The following is a 23,161-nucleotide window of genomic DNA, read 5'->3' as shown; positions in this document are numbered from 1 at the left end:
CTGATAGGCAGAGCTGAGGCTAACCTGAGGAGTGAGGAAGCAAGCAGGAAGGATCTCTGGTGAGGAGCACAGGGGCTACCCCGAGGAGCGGGGAAGCCTGGAGACAAGGCTGATGCCTGAGAACGGGAAATCTTTCCCTGAGGCCCCCCTGGATCTCTCCTCTCACCCTGAGGCCCCCCTGGATCTCTCCCCGAGGCCCCCCGAGGGCCCCTGGACCACCAGGTAATTTTAAAAGGTTTTGGGGGGGTCGGGAGGGGGGGTCGATTTAAAGGGTCGGGTGGGTTGTTTTTTTTTAGCGGCGCGGGCCTCCCTAAAAAAAAAATTAGCGATGTGAATTGGAATCGGAAACGATTCCAATTCACATATCTTTACGATCAGATTTCCCCCCCACCCCAGCCGAATCTGATCGTTAAGATGATCTGGTACACGATTCACATCTCTAGTGCATAATAGTGAGTAAATGTTGTTAATCAACTGGCCTTCAAGATATGGCAGGTTGTTTATTAGGGGAACTTGCTTGTCTCCTTTTTTAGAACTACGCTCGAGGGTGCTATGGGCAAATTAGGAAAGGGAGGAAATAAAAAATGGTCAGCTACCTGACCCATTGAGATCTCCTGTTCAATCATTTTTCTGGCCATTGGTTCATGCATTTTGAGGAACATGGAGTCTAAGGCATGCCTGTAGGAGAAGGAATCTTTGAATACGGTATGCAGAAACCCTGAGTAAAACTGCTGTGATCAATTCTGTTTATGCTCTTTGTGTGTATAGGTTTAGCCATGAGATCATAGCCCCAGTGTTGATCGGTCAGGGGGCTAGGCCCCTCATTACCTCTAGGGCGGCATTTGTGGGACCTGCTGAGAGCAATCTCTGAGGGGCCCTACATTGTAATGCTGGATCCTGATGATTTTATGTGCAATGACCCATGTTAAATTGCCTGCAGATGGCCTGCCTCCCCAAGGAGAAATTGTGTCCCTTGCCATGAAACTGCCCATTGAGTTATGCATTCTAGCTGTGCTGAGTAACCTCATCAAGGCACACATCAACCACCTGATACTTCCAAGATATTCATTTTTCTTCTGACATGTTTTTCCTGGACTTCTCGTTGTAATTTAATCAAATCTAGCCCCTGGAGAGCTTGTTTGCTCACATGATAGTGTCTAATTAAATATGGAGCCTGCTCCAGCTCATCTTCCACAACAACTTTCATGAATATGTGGAATGCAAACACCCAATTTTGAAAGGCTTTTTTCCTTTCTATCATTACTAGAATCATTTTCTTTTGACTCTTATTTTCTCCCTCCTGATCTCTGACAAGGAATGAGAAAATATGAATGAAATTGTGCTTCTAAATTGTCTTTTTTTTAAATATTTTGGGCACACCTCAGCCCAGCATGTTAACCCCACAAAGGAAATATTTGCCTTCCCCCCTACTCTGACCAGAAAGATTTGAGGTGCATTTGCTGCTGGATCACTCATCACATGAATGAAGGACTTGCTCTGATTGCCTATATTCCAGGCGCTCGCTGGAAAGTTGCCTTTTTTGGCCACTCTCTTCTTTATCAATGCTTTTATCATGTTTTGCATAACACTGACTAAGGTAATTTCTTTGTTACTAATGCCCAGTGTTGTGTCCAAATCAGATGAAATGATGTGTCTGTCTGTACTTGTAACCAAAGTTCCAGCATTAATTCTTCTAATTCCTGTTGCTCACTCCTGATAGTGTGGGAAGAACTGGGCCTTGTAACCTTGTAAGAGACTGTAGGATGGTTTAGATGTTGTCTTGCAGGGATGCACTTTTGTTTTTAACAATGTAAGACATTGCCTGTTTTGTTTCATATAATTTCTAAACTGAAACAAATTCATGAAATGTCATTATTTGAAAATGTTTCATTTAGTGCATGCTGTTTGAATCAGTGCCCACTATTACTCACTTAGTGTACACTAACTCAAAAACTATGCAATAAATTGTAAATAATTCGCAGTAAACCAAAATAGTGCAAACTAAATAAAAATATTAAAAAAACAAAAGAAAACTTGACAAAACAAAAAAAAAAGAAAAAGGGGGAATAACAAAACAAAATGAAACGAACCAAAAGTTTTATTGATGCATACCCCCCCCCCCCCTTGTCTTTTGCTTCTGAGCCTGCATGTTCCATGCCTTTTGCTGTTTGGTTGTCTTCACTCAGGGGTAGATTTTGAAACTTGCGCGAGCGCGTCCATGTGCGCGTGCTAAAATCAGGGGTCAGCGCATGCAAGGGGGTGCACAGTTGTGCACCTTGCACGCGCCAAGCCCATGCCGAGCCGTGCGGCATTTCCCCGTTCCCTACCCCCACCCCACCTTCCCTTCCCTTCCCCTATCTCTCGCCCTTTCCCCCCTACCTTTTTGCCGAATTTTCTTTTATTTCAAAACTTACTTCAGCCCTGGGGCTGAAGTAAGTTGCACGTACCTGGTGCGCAATCCCCAGCACAGCAGCAAATGGCTGCTGTGCCAGGAGCCTCTGGTCCCACCCCGCCCCCTGGACCGCCCCACCCCCCCCCCTTCCTGCCCCTTTTTGCAAGCCCCGGGACTTACACGCGTCTCGGGGTTTTACGTGCATCGCCGGGCCTTTTGAAAATAGGCCCGGCGATGCACGTTATGCACATAAATGCCTCCGGATTTATGTGCATAACTTTTTGAAAATCTGCTCCTTAATGTCTGGGCATCATCGCTATGCTACAAGAAAAATGCTAAGAATAAACTTATAAGGATAAAGGAGATATTGTTAGATATTGTTCATAACTGCCACCAATAAAAATGCTCCTTGCAGTAGGAATCAGGGGGCAGGGTTCAGAAGGAGACTGCACAGCTCCCATACCTATGCTTGGCCCCAAGAGAAGCATGATCACCTGACTTATACTGTAAGATGTGAACCTTAAGAGGACTGTAACTTTAGCATTGTCATAAAGCTTTGAGCATCATGTTCTTTTCTGGAAGAGGACAGTGAATGGATCACAATAAGATATTCTATGAAATTTCCAAAGTTATTCAGTAGTACTTCTGCAATGTGCCAATGCATGCGGGCATTGCTGCTCCGACCACTAGATTATCAAACCACATGTAGCTGACTGAGTGCCTTCATCATCTTTTTTTCTTTTAGAGCCAGCCAGCCTACAAAATGGCCACTAGAGGTAGAGATCAGAAGGCTGAGACACTTTGCTAAACTCAAAATGTCCACTTTGCCTACTTTGAGTGCTTCCTTATTATGAAAACACTTTGTCAACCCCAAGATGGTCACCTCTCATAAAACCAGATGCCTTCCTTAAATGAAACATTTTGGCAAACCCAACATAACTGCCACCCATAAGCTGAGGGTTTCTCTATGACTGCCTAATTAAAGATGGCCACCAAACACATATGTAAACCTTGGGTGGGAAAATCCTTGTATTGAAACCAAAAACTTGCATCTCAAGTTTTGGAACCTACTTGCACAGTTCTCATAACTTTACATACCACTCTGAGAGACTAGGATGCTCTGTTGAGGGGGTGGGAGGGGGGGTTAGAAACTCAGCACCAAGGCCCTTTTGTGTTGTCTATTCCCCAACTTCTACAGCATTGACAATATGTTACGCCTGTTGGTCGCAGATGACTATGACCTCTCATGCTCACCTCTTTTTTCCCTGCACTGTCAAGTCTGGGAAGAATGGTGGTCTCTGCTAATCCCCGCCGACCTCTCCGGCATTCCCAGGACAGCGTGAGCGCTGCCGACCACCATCTTGGACCCGGAATTTCTTAGGCCCGTGCGCGCAAGGGCCTCCATTGAACACGTCATGGCGGGAACCTCGGGGGCGTCCTCTCCTGATGATGTCAATCCGCTAGTGTATTGTTGCGACCGTCGCTGCCTGACGTCTCCACTCCATCCACCATACCTCTTTGGCGACTCCCTCTTTGCTTGTTGGATGTTTGGCTGCCACGGCGTCATCTTGCCAACCTCCTCCTGCATCCCCGGACCGGCTAGATGCTGCACTCTTCCATGTTTCTCAGAAGCCTAAGGGCGCATGCGCGGCGCTGCCACGACTCAAGTACCAGCAGTGGCGTGAACCTCAGGGGAGTCCCCATGGGATGACATCATCATCCCCGGATATTTAAAGGTCTCTGAAATCGCTAACTAATCGAGTTAGCAAGGACTTTCTCCAGGTATCGCTGCGGATGGGATTCACTCTCTGCATACCTTGCTACTCTGCCTCCTCGGACTTTACCAGGGGTACCCACTCCTCGGGGGCTTCGCTTTCTCTTTTGCCTTTCAGGTCGCAGTCTAGAACCGGTACTCGCTCCTCGAGGGCCCACGTTCTCGGACCTGCTTCTGAATACCACTTCTGCCAGGAAGTCATCACTGTCTACAATACCAGTGAGTTACCATCTTTCTCTCAGAGCTTTCCCTGGAACCAGGTACTCGCTCCTCGAGGGCCTAATCCATTCCAGCTCCTGGGCTGCTTCAAGAGACTATTGTGTGAGTGTTACCATCAAGGTTCTATTCCTGAACTCTGCATACCCTGCCTACTCACTATACTTAATTTCTCTACAGCTTTGCCACCCTGGGATTGCTGTTCCAGTATCTGAGGGACTACAGCCCAGCCAGGCGCTTCCAGCTCACTACTGCCACCTCTGTTGGTTCAATATACTGCTTAATAAAAGAACTAGTGTGTGTCTGTCTCCAAACTCTGAGCCTGACCAGTGGTCCCTCTCGGGATCTTCCCCCGGGGGCGTGGTCATCTGCCACTGGCCCAAGGAACCACCCACAACTATCTCAAACAATAACATGTATTTAATCTGACCGGCCCTTGCCTTCCTCTAGTTAGCAAGGAGGTCCGTCTTGCTGAATCCACTTCATTCAAGGACTTCCTGTTCCTGACTTTGGTCTTGGCATCTAACACTCTGAGCACCCGCTCCTCGGGGGGCTCCCCTGCATTCCAGGCTATCCGCTCCTCGGAGGGCCTACCTGCTTGACCGCTACCAGACCTGCTTCTCAGGTCTCTCTCTCTCCTGGAACCATCTCTTTTGAGTACCTCTACTGACTTCTACTGTATGAACTGTATTGAGGATTTCTCGTGGTGTACCCCAAGCCTCGGGCCACTACCGCTTTCCTTCAGTAGAAGCTATTCAGCTTTCCTGTGCTACAGCGTATCGACACACCAACTACGGGAGCCACTTCTGGGTTCCAGCATCTCTACCAGTTCTTCAACATCTACTTTACAAACATCCTTGGCATACCCCGCTCCACGGGCCACTACCGGATCTGTATTCCTGAGGTGCCCACACTTGTCAGAAGGGATCCCCGGCATACTCCTCTCTGCGGGCCACTACCAGATCTTCTCATCTGTGGTCTCGCTCTGGGTATTCCCCATTGCTCAGGACTGTATTATTACATCTACAACTCTGTGGACATTACTTTTTTCTTCCTTCATATTAAAGTCTCTAATTCTAGCTGTGTCCCACACCACTGAGACTATGCCTGCTGATGGTGAGGCTCACAGGGCTCCTCCCTGTGGGCGGAGACACCTCTCTTCTCAGCCCAGGGTTTACGTTCTTACAAAAACATAACACGATCTCTTCACTTAGACAGCAGCAATAACCAAACTGGATACTGTGTGGGTTTCAACTCACGTCTACTGAAACTGAAGGTTGTAAAAGTGAATAGATGATTTGTTACAACTCAAATTGAAAATTGCCCAATTGATCTTCACAAAGCAAAATGTAATATATTTGTGACCATACTTTTTCCAGCAATCAACTCTCCAATTACTTCAGCCAATTTCTGTAGTGATTTGAAGCCTTCCTTCTCCTCAGTTTATACTTTACATCATCCAGTGAGAATGGGAATGAAATTTATCCCAAGTTACTTCCAGAAATCTCAAAATGCCCCATTTCTAAAACCTTTCCCTTAATCTTATCTATTCTTCACACTTTGTAGCACCGAATGGGCACCTTATTCCTCACACATCTCTGTTGATTATCCTTGAATTCATGCAGAAATCTTGTGCCATACTTCAACTTTTTCTCTTTGGAAGAGACATCTCTTCTTCTTGATGACACCTCTTCTTCTCCCAGTACTTTCATAAAGAAAGGCACATCTCCTCAAACCAGCAGCATATGAATCCCTGGGTCTTGAGGTGCTCAGTAACATCAAAAGACAAAATATTTATCACAACAAGCAACCAAAGAAAAGGAAGTGTTGCGTGCCCCATCCGGGCCAGGCCCGTGCACAGGCCTGCTCACCTCGCTAGCTCCTCTGCAGGTCATGGGTCGGCCTCCCCAGCCTGCTGCTGGGGAGGCCGACCCATGGTGACCTCCAGGCCTCGGTCTCCAGGCCTCCAGGCCTCGGCGACCTCCAGGCCTCGGCCGACCCATGGTGACCTCCAGGCATCGGCGTCCCGCGGGCCTTCCACTGCACACCAGGCCTCACGCCGGAGTTCGGAGTCATCAGTGGCGTCGGCCATGCCCCTACGCGTGTGCATGCGCGCGGACTGCCCGGCCTCTTGTAGGGCCAGGGGTGGGTCTTAGCTCTGCGGTGCACCCTGATTGAATGTACGATATAAGGAAGTCCCTGCCTGCACTTCCTTGCCTTGGCAATCAGGTTGGCATTGTAAGTGTACTAGTTTGCCACCACGTTTACAGTCTTGTTCCAGTTTTGTTCCAGCCTTGTTCCAGCCTTGTCCAGTGTCCTTCTGTTCCAGCGTCCATCTGTCCTGTCTCCCCAAGTAGTACCCTCGGACTGTCTCTCTGGTACTGACCTCGGCGTACTCCTTGACCATTTTGCTTGCTGCCTGGATCTGGACCTCTGCCTGCCTTGTGACCTCGTCTGACCTCTGGAACCTGACCCCTGCTTCATTGACTACTCCTCAGACTGATTTGGATTCTGACCCCGGCTGCCATTGACCACGTCTCTTGATTCTGGCTCTGTCCCTTGCCTTGTCATTACCTATGCTGTACGGGCCTTACTTGGTTCTCCAGACCTACAGCCTAGTGACCGACCGCGTTCTCTTGCTGCTCATGGGCACACCTCTCTACTACCTCTCTGGGAGACCCTGCGAGACCCACCTAAGTCCAAGCAGCCCAGGTCCCTACTGGCTCCACCCGAGGGGACCGCGGGCTTCCAGTGGTGAAGCTCATCCTAGCCTCTGTCTCCTCCTGTGCTCCGCCCCCTGGGGACAGGTGCTTCCTGGTCCCTACCAGGGAGCCATTCTCCACTGCTCCAAGACAAGGGTCCACCTCCAAGCGCAGCAGGTTGCCAAGGTCATGGACTTGGCAGAGTCTCCTGCCTCCAGGGCCCTACCGGCTTTGGCCGCCACAGTCCAAGAACATCGCAGGGCTTTGGAATCGCTAGTCTCTTTGGTGGAAGAGCTTCGTCCCAAGCTGCGAAATGCAGCTCTGACCAATCCCATGGGCCTATTGGCCTCTATGCTACCCAAAGCATCGTTGGCGCTCCCTGCACCTCCTCGATACAACGGAGACCCATGCTCCTGTCTTGGCTTCCTCAATCAGTGCTTCATGCAATTTGCACTGCAACCCTCCTTGTTCCTGAAGGAAACCACTAAAGTGACCTTCATCCTTTCCCGCCTAGAAGGGAAGGCTCTTGCATGGGCCTCTCCATTGTGGGAGCGCTCTGATCCCACACTTTCCAAACTATCCGAGTTTGTTGCTCTCTTCAAGCAGACCTTCGGAGACCCAGGCCGCCAAGCTGTATCCAACCATAATCTACTCCACCTCCGTCAAGGGTCACAGACCCTCTCTGAGTATACGGTGGAATTCAGGACCCTGGCTACTGAGCTCGGGTGGCAAGAAGATTGTCTGCAAGCCATCTTCCTAGATGAACTCTCCAGCACTCTCAAAGATGAACTCTCCATCCGTGAGACTCCCACATCTCTAGAGGACCTTATTTCCCTCACCGGGAAGATCGACTATCGACTCTGGCAAAGGCGCCTAGAAGTAAAGGCTTCCCGCTCTCCTACACCGCGTCCCATGCGTGTACAGAGTCCTCCAGTCAAGACTCCATCATTGCCACCTCCTCCCATGGTGGAACCCATGGAGGTGAACCATGGGCGACTGTCTCCGTCCGAACGCCTCCATCTGAGGAAGGAGGGTCTTTGCCTTTACTGTGGTGCTTTCGGATATCTTCGGCAGTCCTGTCCGGTCTGTCCGGAAAACTGCAATGCCTGAGCCCGGTGGGGGTCCCAAGCTTAGATGCTGCTGTCACCGGCCCCCAACTCCTGCTTCTAGTCTCTCTGGCCATCGAGGCCCACTCCTTCGCAACCACTGCTCTTTTCAATACAGGAACAAGTGGCAGCTTCATCATGGATGACATTGTCTGTGAAAAGGTTTAATAGAAGTATAGGGGTTCACCACTAGCAGAATTAAAAGTTATTACCAGGGAATCCTGCTTGGATGAAAACCCTATACTTAAATCCTCCCTTCTACCCTTCTTGCCTTATAGACAAAAAGTTTATTATTTAAAGAGATGTGTTTTTGTTTTTACTCCAGAACTTTATTGACCAATAAATCATGCAGCACAGCATGCACTTAGAATAAAACCAAACAATTTGTAGCAAAAAATATGTTCTTTATTTCAGATAAAGAAAGATATCAATATTAAAATCTCTAAATGATTCTAAGAAACATTTCTATGTTCAAACCTTAATTTTAACAGACTATACCCTACAATCAATGTGAAAACCATTAATAGGGTGCCAGAAAAAATTAAAATTAGATAAATATCGACCAATGACATCTTTTAATTAATTAATGCATTTCTAATACATATGCCGATCTAGAAACAATAGCAATTAACGGGTTCTCATATGCTTGAATAAAAGATAATTTCTTTACCAGATATCTGAAGCAGCCCGCTCTTTGTCTCTCTCTCTCTCCACATGTAAGGAAAAACCCAAAGTCCCAGTTTTTCTTTCTTTGTCTGCTTCCCATTTTATACCCTAAAAATTCTCTGATCTAATAGTAACTGTATTAATTCTGTCAATACGTTTATCTTTAGCCTTTGAAAAATTTAGTTTGAAAAACCTTGATAAAGGTTCAAACAATATAATTAATATCAGGATATGGAAAATATAGGAGTTTTTCCTACCGATTAAAGCGTTGCCCATTTTTCAGTCTTTTATTTAATGCCAAGGTGTGCCAGGCAAAAAGTATTCTTTCAGTCTTTTTTTCTTTCTCCTAATAGTTCAGAGACAAGAGACCACGCACTCCCCTCTATCCTAGGAAGCTTCATATGCATTTTAATTGCCCCTTTCAACTAGACAGATAAGATTTAGCTTTTTTTCAAAGCTCTTCCTGTGAATCAAACGGTTGAAGCTGCCCAAGGCCCTAACATTCAAAACTTTAAACATTCCTTTCCCACTACAGATAGGGATTAGCTGTAAACAGATTTTCTCAAGGTCTGTAAAAGGGGGAGAAGAGGGGACTGGAATTTTTCCAGCAGAGACCTTGACTAATGCTATGGTTTCCCTTAAGGCCTACTGATTACTGACTATACTGAATATAGGTAATTATCAATAAAGCACAAAATAATAACATATTTTCTAACATGTCAAGCTTCTGAACATTCCTCTTCAGCCATTAGATGTGAGTGTCCGCATCACCTCCATTCAAGGAGAACATCTTCCAGGGCTCGTCACCCATCGAACAGTAGCTGTCCATCTTACTGTGGGCACTCTCCATGAGGAAGAAATGTCCTCCTATGTGTTAAATATTTTTACACATCCAGTCTTCCTGGGGCTGCCTTGGCTCCAGGTCCACGAACCCCAGTTCGACTGGCATTCCCTGCAGTTGGGGCAGTGGGGTTCCAAATGCCAGACGACATGTTTACGTCAAGTATCTCCAGCTGTCTCTGTCTTGAAGTTTACCACCCTGTCTGGTTTGCCTACCCAGTATGCTGAGTTCGAAGACATCTTCTCAAAAACAGAAGGTGGACACTTTGCCTCCGCTATGCAAGTTGAATTGCTCTATAGAACTTCTGCCGGGCACGACACCTCCCAAGGGCAGAACTTATCCATTGTCTCATACAGAAACCCTAGCCATGTCTGAGTATATCAAAGAGAACTTAGAAAAAGGGTTCATGCGACCCTCCGATTCTCCCGCTGGAGTGGGCTTTTTCTTCATCAAGAAAAAGGATGGCAGTTTACACCCTTGATTTGACTACAGAGGGCTCAACGCCATAACCCGAAAAGACTGGTACCCCCTGCTCCTTATCAGTGAGCTGTTTGACCGCATTCAAGGGGCATGGATCTTCACCAAGTTGGATCTGAGGGGTGCGTACAATCTGGTATGCATCCAACCTGAAGATATCTGGAAAACCGCATTCAACACGAGGGATGGTCACTATGAATATACCGTGATGCCCTTTGGACTATGCAATGCCCCAGCGGTCTTTCAACGTCTTATGAACAAAATCCTCCGAGACCTCCTGTACTCATTCGTAGTCGTATATCTTGACGACATCCTAATCTTTTCCAAAGTCCTTGAATTCCATCGAGATCATGTTTGGATAGTCCTCCAATGTGTAAGAGAAAATCACCTTTATGCCAAGTTAGAAAAGTGCCTCTTTGAGCGAAACCGCTTACCCTTCCTAGGATACATCATATCCGATCGAGGGTTCTCCATGGATCCAGATAGTCCATGGGGCCCGTAGGTCTACTGGCCCCAGCCAGTAGACCTACGGGCCTTACAATGTTTCCTTGGCTTTACTAATTATTACAGGAGATTCATTGCCAATTATTCTATCTTAGCTGCTCTGCTCACCGCCATGACCAAGAAAGGGGCTAACAATCGTGTGTGGACTCCCAAAGCACAAGCCGCCTTCCAGACGTTAAAAGAAGCATTCTGTTCTGGTCCCTGTCTTCAGCACCCAGGCCCATCTTGTCCATTCGTCATCGAAGTCGACGCCTCTGCAATCGGAGCAGGAGCTGTCTTAAGTCAGTTTTCTCCAAAGGGTAAATTGATACCTTGTTCATTCTACTCATACAAGTTCTCTCCTATAGAGAAGCACTACACTATTGGTGACCGAGAACTTCTAGCCTTCAAGTTGGCGCTCCAAGAGTGGTGCCCCAGGTTGGAAGGGGCGCAACATAAATTTACTATTTTCACCCACCATAATAATCTTGAGCACCTTAAAGATGCTCAACTCTTGAATCCTTGACAAGCCTGATGGGCGCTCTTCTTTGAATGGTTCAATTTCGTACTACATTATCGCCCAGCTTCCAAGAACCTCTGTGCTGATGCACTATCAAGATCCTTTGAACCAGAGGATGTTCCTGATGTTCCCAGACACATCATAGATCCTGCATATCCCTTGCTGTGAGCACTACAGTTCCAGTTGGGAAAACTGTCGTTCCACGTAGATTACGTGAACGAGTTCTGAAATGGGCTCATGATTCTAAGTTGGCAGGACACCTGTGTTGTACCAGGACCCTAGAGATGTTGCGGAGATATTACTGGTGGCCCAACATGGTGCAAGACTCTCGTAACTATGTAAATTCATGTCCCGTCTGCGCCCAACAGAAGCCACCTACCGGACGGCCTTGGGGCCTACTCTAACCGCTTCCAGCACCTACCAAGCCATAGTCCAGCATCTCAATGGACTTAATCACAGACCTGCCTCCATCCCAGAACAATACTGTAATCTGGGACAGCATCAACCATTTTTCGAAAATGGGTCACTTCATTCCCCTGCCGGGCCTCCCATTGGCCATAGAATTAGCCAAGTTGTTCCTGAAACATATTTTCTGTCTCCATGGACTCCCAAAGGAAATCATATCTGACCGAGGACCACAGTTTGCCGCCAGGTACTGGTGCTTTCTATGCAAAAATTCAAAATTGCCTTGAATTTCATGTCAGCCTATCACCCACAGGCCAATGGTCAAGCTGAAAGGACCAACCAGACCTTGAAAACATTCCTTCATTCCTACGTGAATGACCAGCAGGCAAACTGGTCTGATCTGTTACCCTGGGCTGAGTTGTTGCATAATACCCACGTCACGGCTGCGACCGATGTAGCTCCGTTCTCCGTGGTATTCCGGCGACAACCTCGGTTGCCACTTCCAGTTCCTCTCACTGTTCCTTCTCCAGCCGTGCAATTCATGGCCCACACCATTTGCCAGGCGTGTAATCAAGTCAAAGAATGCCTTACCCAGGCTGCTGAGTGCTCCAAGCGCACTTCTGATGCCCATAGACGTCCTGCTCCACTCTTCCGTCCTGGTCAGAAGGTGTGGTTAAGCACCAGACTCATAAGGTTGAGACTCCCTTCTCATCGCCTGGCTCCCAAGTACATCAGCCCATTTCCAATTTTTCGAAGAGTGGGAGCAGTGTCTTATCAACTTCAGCTACCTCATGCCAAGGGCATCCACAACACATTCTATGTCTCCCTTTTGAAGCCTTTGGTCCTCTCCTGGCCCTCTCGTAGAGATCCTTCTCCTCGTGGATCTCTACCGAACCAGATTCGTCACTCCAGGTAAGAGAGGTCCTTGACATCTGTCAGCATCGAGGCAGATGGGATTACCTCTTAGCCTGGGAGGGTTATGGGGCTGAGGAGAACTCATGGGAACCATCCCATCACATTCTTGATAAAGAGCTCCTCAGGACTTTCCACAGAACCCATCCTGAAAAGCCACGGCCGCATAGAGGGAGGCCTAGAAGTGGGGGTATTGTTGCGTGCCTCGTCCGTGCCTGGCCCATGCACAGGCCTGCTCAACTTGCTAGCTCCTCTGCAGGTCACGGGTTGGCCTCCCCAGCAGCAGCCGCGAGCACCTCCAGGCCTCGGCGTCCTACAGCGGCGGTCGCCGGGCCTTCCACTGCGCACCAGGCCTCACGCCGGAGTTCGGCATCCTCAGTGGTGTTTGCCATGTCCCTATGTGCGCATGCGCAGACCGCCTGGCCTCTTGTAGGGCCAGGGGCGGGTTCTAGCTCCATGGCGCACCCTGATTGAACGACCGATATAAGGCAGTCCCTGGCTGCATTTCCTTGCCTTTGCAATCAGGTCGGCACTGTAAGTGTTCTAGTTTGCCTCCACATTCACAGTCTTGTTCCAGCCTTGTTCCAGCCTTGTTCCAGCGTCCTACTGTTCCAGCCTTGTCCAGCATCCTTCTGTTCCAGCGTCCGTCTATCCTGTCTCCCCAGGTAGTACCCTCGGACTGTCTCTCTGGTATTGACCTCTGCCTGCTCCTTGACCATTTTGCTCGCTGCCTGGATCCTGACCTCTGCCTGCCTGGATCCTGCCTGGATCCTGACCTCATCTGACCTCTGGAACCTGACCCCTGCTTCATTACTACTCCTTGGACTGATCCTCGGATTCTGACCCCGGCTGCCATTGACCGCATCTCTTGATTCTGGCTCTGTCCCTTGCTTTGTCATCGCCTACGCTGTACGGGCCTTCCTTGGTTCTCCAGATCTACAGCCTAGTGACCGACCGTGCTCGCTTGCTGCTCATGGGCACGCCTCTCTACTACCTCTCCGGGAGACCCTGAGAGGCCCACCTAAGTCCAAGCGGCCTGGGTTCTTATGGGCTCCACCTGGGGGGATTGCGGGCTTCCAGTGGAGAAGCTCATCCTAGCCTCTGTCTCCTCCTGTGCTCCGCCCCCTGGGGGCAGGTGCTTCCTGGTCCCTACCAGGGAGCCGTTCTCCACTGCTCCAGGACATGAGTCCACCTCCAAGCACAACAGGAAGGGTGGGAAAAATAACTTTTTCTGGTCACTACAATAGTTTCCAAAAACATTGATAAAAACTACTGGTATAGACTGTCTGTCTCCTTTTTGTCCAAAGTCTCTATTTAGAGAGAATCCAGAGGCCTAACCAAGGAAATCTTAATAACTGTTAACTGGATGCAGGGCACAGCAATTCACATTCCAGGCCCTTCTGAACTGGGAGCTAGTCAAAAAATGCCCACTCTCTTAACGACAAAAATCTTCTCTATTTTTCTTGTCTTCCACAAGATAGAACCCTCCAGGCCATTGAAGACTCTAGCAGGACTTCCATCCTTGAATATCCCAATGGTGCAGGCTGAGAGGCCTACAGGGATCCACCAAAGAAAACCTTCCTTCTTTTCACAAAAAGAAATCTACATAAACACACTACTAGTGCTCAGAAAAGGGTTTATATAGCCTGAGATAGACCAACCCTAGCATCTTAGGGATGGTAAAGATCCCTAGCATATGCAAAACCTACTGCTGTAACATAATGAAGTCAAAGGGACCAGAAAAGAAAAAAGGGGGGCCAGTACTTATATATATATATATATTTTTTTTTTATTTTTTTTTTTGAGACTCATGCATTATCTTGTAGGCAAAGTATATTGGCAGGAATAATGCTGGTGCCCTTTGTTATTCTGAAAAATAAAAAGCAAACACCTCTAACTGACAAACAATCATAACATATGAAAGAGGTACTCAAATACATTTATTTATACTCTAATGAATCAACTGAATATGGTATCAGAAATCTATAATATGCTTTATCAATTAATGTTGCGCCGGAGGTGGACCCTTGGGCCGAGGTGGGTTTGACGCAACCCTTAGGTAGGGACCTATGGGTCCCCACTGTCGGCAGGCGGAGTGGGCTGATGTATGGAGGCCAGCTGGCACTTCACCAATACCAGCCCTCATTCCCCGCTGGTTGAGCCTTTGAGTGCTGGGGCTGGCTGGACTTAGGTGGGCCTCCGTATGACGTTGTTGATGAAGAGATCAGGGAGGTCAGCCCTGAGGCAGCAACAGTGGAATGAAGGAATCTACACTGGACGAGGCAAAGTCCCGGAGACACGGGCATCGATAGGAGCACAGATGGACAGAGGGTGCCCAAGCAAGAACAGGCTGAAGCCTGAGTAGGCCAAGTCCAGGATGTAGACTGTAGAGGCATAGTTAGACAATGCAGAGGTCATAGCTCAGAGAGGATCAGAGGCGTAGTCAGGCAATGCAGAGGTCGTGACTTGGAGAGGATCAGAGGCATAGTTAGGCAGTGCAGAGGTCGTGGCTCAGAGAGGATCAGAGATGTAGTCAGGCAATGCAGAAGTCATGGCTCAGAGAGGATCAGAGGCTTAGTCAGGCAATGCAGAGGTCATGGCTCGGAGAGGATCAGAGGCATAGTTAGGCAGTGCAGAGGTCATGGTTCGGAGAGAATCAGAGACGTAGTCAGGCAATGCAGAGGTCATATCCAGGAGTCAAAATGAAGACAAGGCAGGAAATCAGGAACACAGAGAAGCCCAAGGCAATGAGTAACAAGGAGACCTGTTGCGAATTCAACTAGTAAGGACTAGGCCCGGCCTTATATACCGTGACGTCATTGCGGGAAGGGCCAGCAGCCTTAGCGTGCTGCGGGCCCTTTAAATGTTCTAATAGGACATGCGTGCGTGCCTAGGGAACCTGGCTGACCAAGGAAGTGGCGGTGGCGTTTCTGTCACGGCACGAAGGTGCCGACCACAGACAGGGCTGCCATAAGGGGGGCAGCGCTGGAGACGCTACCCCCATGCCGGAAAGGGACTGGAGCCTGTCCCCGGGAAAGCAGCGGAAGATGAGGAAGGCTGGCTATGGGTACCCTGGCCGGCCAATGTAACAATTAATTCACCACCTCTTGCCACAGAATGGGCTGCAAGCAGATTCAGATAGTAAAACAGAATAGTATCACATACCAGTGGACTATAATGTTATCTGTGTATAAAACTACCAAAACCTACAAAATTCCTACTTTCAATGAATTAACATTTCCAACAATAACAACTACTTATCTTCTATAAGTTGCACTTTGCTTTTCAATGAGCAGTGCTCTTGCTCAACTAAACCCGACATAGGTCTGTATTTCGGCAGGAGCATCTTCCTTCCTCAGGAGTCACCTATATCTTTCCTGACAAACAAAGTACACAATCAAATTATTTAAAATATTTCAAAACAAGTACTAGAAATTAAAAATAGTCATTCCAAATACTTCAAATAGTGAACACTCTACCAAGTAACTTACAAAAATGGCTACGCACTTAACAAAAATTCCAACAAACTCCCACTATCTATAAACCACTCCACCAATCACTTCCAGCAACTTGAAGCTAATAGAAAAACCTTAAATGTTATAACCAATAAGCAACTCCCTCTATCTCCCTTCTTATTGAAACCATAAGATTGTACCGTATTTAATCTGTAAATCTAATGTTGCTCACTCTTAACTCAAAATGAATCAAAATCACCCCCTAGATCTAGAAAAGATTTAATCAAGAAGAAAATCTGTTCAAAGGAGTGCCCTGCTGCCAAACAGTGCTCCACAAAAGGGGCATCGAGGTTGCCATCCTGTATACAAGATTCATCGGATGTCATTAATGTGTTAGAACTTTATTCTAGATCTTTTGAAAAACTATGATTGGCTACAATTGATGTAGTCTCTCTTCATACCAATATGTCCCAGAATCCACTTTGAGCATTATTGAGCACATTTTACAATTGAGTCCTGAACATGGTTGCATTCCAACATCCTTTATATGTCGTTTAGCTGCACTGGCATTAAAGGAATTTTTTTTTTTATGTTTGATGGTAATTTCTATAAACAAATTAAGGATGTGCCCAGATTGACATGTTTTAAAGTGGAACAGTTTGAAAAAAATGTGGTTATTACAATGCCCTTATAAGTTTGGGTTTTTTTTACAACTTATACTTCCCCATAGTAGAAGTAAACTTACGTAGCAGTGGACCTGGGCATGAGCTGGAGCACAAGTATTTATGTGAACATCTCTTGGCCATGCCCTAAAATGCCCATGCCCTGACCAGTCCATGCCTCTTTTTGAAATTGAGTAATATATACATGTAGTGGGAGATACTGGTGCATCTGGGCGGCTTTTAAAATTCAGTGGGAGCACGCAAGCCTTGTGTGTACTTCTCCCAGTTTTGGCATGCACTGGGTTTTTAAAATTCACCTTTTTATGTGTAATTATACACACACAGGGAGCCCAGTTCTCAAACCTATTCACGGTACAGCATTTGTGCATATAATTGGTTGCACAGAAATTAATGCTAGTACTTTATAAAATGGTGGGAGCTGCAGAGTTTATAAAATTCAATGTATTTGTGTGTTGCAAGTAGGCGCATATGTTTCAGTACACATGCATACATTCTATACAGAAAACAGTATACTTTTACTGCCCAATTTATAAACATATGTGCGTATATTTTGCATGCAAAATAATTGTGACACTGCATGAATAAACACCTAAAATTAAATGTGGTGGCAGGTATATTGTAAAGTATGCACGTATACACCATTTTGAAAATACATGCATGCATGCGTATTTGGGATCACTAGGTTGCCGATACCTATACCAGTTCACTCAGTTCTTCTCCAGTTCCACTAGATCCTCTGAAAGTTCACCCTGAATCCCACCAGTTGACTCAGACCTTCTACCCAAAAACTGCAGACAAGTCCAATTTCACTTGTATGAGTCAATTAGCAGGTGTAAATGTGTATGAATAAGCCTATACACACACACACACACACACACACACATATATATATTTATATATATATATTAGAGATGTGAATCGTGTCCTCGATCGTCTTAACGATCGATTTCGGCTGGGAGGGGGAGGGAATCGTATTGTTGCCGTTTGGGGGGGTAAAATATCGTGAAAAATCGTAAAAAATCGAAAAAACGTAAAATCGCAAAACCGGCACATTAAAACCCCCTAAAACCCACCCCCGACCCTTTAAATTAAATCCCCCACCCTCCCGAACCCCCCCCCCAAATGACTTAAATAACCTGTGGGTCCAGCGGCGGTCCGGAACGGCAGCGGTCCGGAACGGGCTCCTGCTACTGAATCTTGTTGTCTTCAGCCGGCGCCATTTTCCAAAATGGCGCCGAAAAATGGCGGCGGCCATAGACGAACACGATTGGACGGCAGGAGGTCCTTCCGGACCCCCGCTGGACTTTTGGCAAGTCTTGTGGGGGTCAGGAGGCCCCCCCCAAGCTGGCCAAAAGTTCCTGGAGGTCCAGCGGGGGTCAGGGAGCGATTTCCCGCCGCGAATCGTTTTCGTACGGAAAATGGCGCCGGCAGGAGATCGACTGCAGGAGGTCGTTCAGCGAGGCGCCGGAACCCTCGCTGAACGACCTCCTGCAGTCGATCTCCTGCCGGCGCCATTTTCCGTACGAAAACGATTCGCGGCGGGAAATCGCTCCCTGACCCCCGCTGGACCTCCAGGAACTTTTGGCCAGCTTGGGGGGGGGCCTCCTGACCCCCACAAGACTTGCCAAAAGTCCAGCGGGGGTCCGGAAGGACCTCCTGCCGTCCAATCGTGTTCGTCTATGGCCGCCGCTCTCAATCACACACACATTTTCTCACTTACACACAGGCTGGCTGGCTGCTTCTCTCTCTTTCTCTCACTCACTTCCTCTTCCCCCCCCCCAGCACAAATGTTACTGCAGCAGCCTCCTCCTCCAGCCCCCACAGGCCAAGAAAGAAGAATCCCATCGGCCGCGGGAGGCTCATGCTGCTGTCTCCTTTCCCGATTACCATCTGCTTTGATTGCTCGGGGGCCGATATGTGCCGCTGCTGCTACTTTTCCACGCGGCACGGCCTTTCACCTTCCCGCGCACCACGTATCACTTCCTGTTCCGGGTCATGGGGGGGGGGGGGCAGGCACGGGAAGAAAAAAAGGCCAGCTGCAGGTGCCACAGCTTCTTCTAGCACCACTGCCGTTCCCACTGGGCTTGAACGTGCTGATAGCCCGGCGGCAATGGCAGCAGGGAAGGAAGAGCAGCGGGAGAGACCGGGAGCATGCGACACACCTGCCGGTGCTTGGCGACACACCGGTTGAGAAGCGCTGTTATGGAGGATAACTTTCAAACAACTGTGCCTTGTGGCATATATGTGCATATATGGCAGCATACAGATTTATGATTTATGATACATGTGTAATATAAAATATACTTAGCTTTACCCCGCAACTTGAACACATAGGTAATTATTTATGTTACACGGGAATTCATATGTTATTTTCTTACCTATTTTAAAATATATGTAGGTATATTTTACGCATGAAAATAAAGTAGGACTTAGTCGTGTAAATCGGGATTGACATGCACAAGTTGGTATATTTTAAAATATATGTGTGTAACTGAAATTATCAGTTTTACTAATAACTGTGCCAGTTTGCCTTCTCCAAGTTATGAGACCTTCCTGGTTTCTTCAGCCTGAACTCCCCACAATTTATCTAGACCTCCCGCCTGACCAATAGTAGGGAATAAACATGTTTAATATCACTTACACAAGATAATTAGCAGATGTAAAATTACAAAAACTGCAAATCTGTTCGCATAAGTGTCTTTTAAAATAGCAACTGTTATGAACCCTCCTGTAGCGGTGCTATGGGAGGCTCCTTACCTCTTCCTGGAGGCCGCTCCAGAGCCGGGGCCTCGCCTGTGAACTGTCCAGGATTTGCTCCAGGGCCTGGGAGGCCTCAATGTCCTTGGGCCTGCCTGAGGCTGCTTGTGTTTGCATGGACTTCCTGCTTTGTGCCACGCCCTTCTCCCTAGGGGCCGGACCGCAGCACTTCTCCGTAGTTATAGGGCCAGCTAGGTGTGGGCCTGCCAAACTCCTCCCAGGGAGTCGCCGGTCTGCAGCCCTATAAAACGACTTCAACTTCAGTCTGTCTTTGCCTTGCATCATCATGAGTTCCCTCTGGAGGCTCCTGCCTGCCAGAGCCTTGTAAGGTTTTCTGTTCTTCGTGGAGCTCCTCATCTCGTCTGCTTTTATACTACGTCTTCGTGTCTTGATGTCTTGCCTGAGGTCCCTGACCATGTCCTGATGTTCTGCCATGATCTTCCTTATCCTGATGTGTCTGCCTGCCAGGATGTTCTTCCCTGCATCTTCGTCTGGTGCTCCTGAGCCTTCTCCTTCCTGGAAGCCGGTGCTCTCGGATGGTGTATGCCCGAGAATGAGGTGGCTTGCAGGTAGGAAGTGTCCCTGTGCTCCTGAGCCTCCGTTCCTGCCAGCCTGGGGAGAAGCTTTGTATGACACCAGCTTCGTCATTCGAGTTCCTCCTTGCCTGGGTCTTCCCTGCGGTGTCCCGTTCTCCTCATGGTCTATGACCAGCCAGCTAGGGCTGTGTAGGGCGCGCAGTGGGACAGGGTGGTCTGTGACTCAGTCCTGTGGGTGGGCTGAGTAGGGCGCCCTGAGAGACAGTGCCAATGTCCATGCCTTGTGTTTGCCTGTTTGGATGTCAAGTTCCTTGTCATGTCCGTGATGCCGATGCATCAACCCAACCGTTATCAAGTTCCTCGTCCGTGATGCCGATGCATCAACCCAGCTGATGTCACGTTCCTCGTCCGTGATGCCGATGCATCAACCCAGCTGTTGTCGTGTCTTGTCTGCGATGCCGCCGCATCGACCATAGTCCTGTCTATATGTCAAGCTCTCTGTCTGCCCTCAACCTCAGGCCAGGCCTGCTGCTCCATGCTGTTCGCAGCAGGTCCGAAAGGGCTCGGAATGGTCGGAGGACCATTCAACTTCCAACATCCTTGGGTGTTGGCCTTGGGAGCTTGCAGGTCTGGCAGAGGGTCAGCCCGTCAGCCATGCGGAGCCACTGTCAACCCTTGGCTCGGCCCTGAAGGTCTGGGCCCGGGCTGAGGCCCAAGGGCACAGTAAACACTCCCGATCTCAACAGAATGCAAGGCCTTTCAAGGCCACGCTCTCAACAGCAACTTAAGCGCATAAAAGTTGGCCCTGCCCTGGAATACCTCTAGACCACCCCCTTTTTATGCACATATATGTATATGCAAAAGCAAAAATATGCACATATGTTCAGAAAATAGCAAGAAGATGCTACTTACTTGTGTATATGCTCATTTTTACATGTGTAATTCTTTGAAAATTAACTCCATAGTGTTACCAAATATTCTCCTGTAGACACACCTAATCAGCTGGGTATTCAGGTTGTCCATAATGAATATGCATGGGATAGATTTTGCATGCTTTGGAGACTCAGGTTATGAAATCTAAGTTATGCATATTCATTGTGGTAATCCTGAAAACCTGACTGGATAGGTTTGCCTCCAACAGAGTGTTGGGAAACATTGTTCTACTATGGTATACTACAGAACTTTCTATGCTGGAATTACATTATCTTTTAAGTATAGTCAAATTTCTTCACTAAATATGTCAGTTTCATATGAATACAGAAGAAGATTTGAAAGGAGTGAAAACTTGGCTGAATTGTTGAATATGCTCAATTATATAATAGTTAACCAGATAACTTTATCTGTTTAACTTTAAACCAGCTGAATAGCAAGTTTAACATATTCGACTAACTTTGCTGGATGAGACTGGACATTGGCACTTATTTGGCTAAGTTAGCTGGATAAGTAACTCCACCCTGGAAAGTTTCTGTCCTTCTCCTTACTTATCTGACAAACTTTTTAACCAGGAAAAAAGTTATCCAGATAAGTGGCAGCCACTGAACCTGGCCGAATATTGAAATGGTGACTCTCAAAACTTTCTATCCACAGCTGCTTCACCCTGCCTTCAGGCACATCAATGGTACAACTGTGCCAACAAATCTGTGGAATTCCCACACCCCATGGGCAGAAACTAAAAAACAGCAGTAGTGCGGATCCAATGACATATCCACAGGGTCCCCAATCCCCACAGGCAAGAACAAAGGAACCATTGTGGCAGTGATGCACTTTTAATGACATGCCTGCAGGGCCCCCATTCCCTGCAGGCAGGAAGAAATAAACCAGGGAGGTGATGGCATCATTCTGATTGACATGCCCATGGGGTCCCATCCCCTGTGAGCAAGTAAAAAGGAATCACAGCAGCATGCTGTTAATGATGTTCCTGCAGGTTTCCTACTGTTACACCCATCGGCTGCAGACGGCTGCGACTGCTGTTGCTCACCTCGTGCTCCCCTGCTTTGACTTCATTGGGTGGACTGGCCGTCTCTACCAGCTATCACCGGCCTACTTGCTCCTGTTCCCGTGCCTCTCTGGTCAGCGTGGATGCTGCCAACTGCCATCTTGGCCTCGGAGTTCGTTAGGCACGCCCATGGCGGGAACCTAGGGAGGCAAAATGGCGGGAACCTAGGGGGCGTCCCACCGGATGAAGTCAATATTCACGAACTCTTAAGCCAGCTGGCCCTGTCTGCCTACAACTTAGCAACAGTTCCCTCATTGCTGAATCCGCTTCACTCACTACGGACTTCCATTCCAGCTCCTGCTTCTTTGGCATGAGATGTCCCGGGTACCCGCTCCTCGGGGGCCCTTCCTTGTCTCTGGCTATCCGCTCCTCAGAGGGCCTTCGCTTTGGACTGCTGCCTGCCCCGTTCCCCGGGGCTTCACCTGGAACCATCGCTACTGTGTGTACTCCATCTGCGGACCACTACTGTATCATCTCTAGTGAGGAATCCTCATCGGTGTACCCCGCCCTGCGGACCACTGCTGTATCATCTCTAGTGAGGAACCCTCATCAATGTACCCTGCTTTGCAGACCACTACCGTATCATCTCTAGTGAGGAACCCTCATCGGTGTACCCCGCTCTGCAGACCTGCTGCTTCATTCTTACTGAGGAACACTCGTCGGAGTACCCCGCTCCACTGACCACTACCATATCATCTCTACTGAGGAGCCTCATCGGTGTATCCCGCTCTGCAGACCATTGCCGTATCTTCTCTACTGAGGTATCCTCCTTGGGTATTCCTCACTTCACGGACTCAATGGCACCCCCATGCCTGTGTGACTTTCTCCTGCACTCCCTGCTCCATGGGCAGTGCCACTCTACTTCTTTAATAAAGACTCTAGTAATCTATCTGTGTCTGACATCAGCTGAGACCTCACCTCCCGATGGTGAGGCTCATAGGGCTCCTCCCTGTGGGAGGGTACCATCTCTCACCTCGGCCCAGGGCCCACATACCTACAAATCCTAACACCTACCCTCCTGTGGACAGAAATAAAGATGAGAGGAGGAGGAGAGGTGAGATACTGGGAGCAAAGAGAAGGTGAGAGAGAACATCTCAATCTTCAGCTTCCCGTCTCTTAGCTCAGCTCCCCTTCCCTTCTCAGTGAGAAGGGAGCAAGAAGGGAATGGAAGATGAATGAATGAGAAGGAAAGAATGGGGTTGCCTGAGAGGAAAGGGGTGAAGTGAAAAAGGAAAGGGGA

This window comes from Rhinatrema bivittatum, chromosome 4 (genome assembly GCF_901001135.1).
Source record: "Rhinatrema bivittatum chromosome 4, aRhiBiv1.1, whole genome shotgun sequence".
Taxonomy (NCBI): Eukaryota; Metazoa; Chordata; class Amphibia; order Gymnophiona; family Rhinatrematidae; genus Rhinatrema; species Rhinatrema bivittatum.
The sequence above is the reverse complement of the archived record's forward strand: the minus strand, read 5'-3'. Positions refer to the sequence as shown.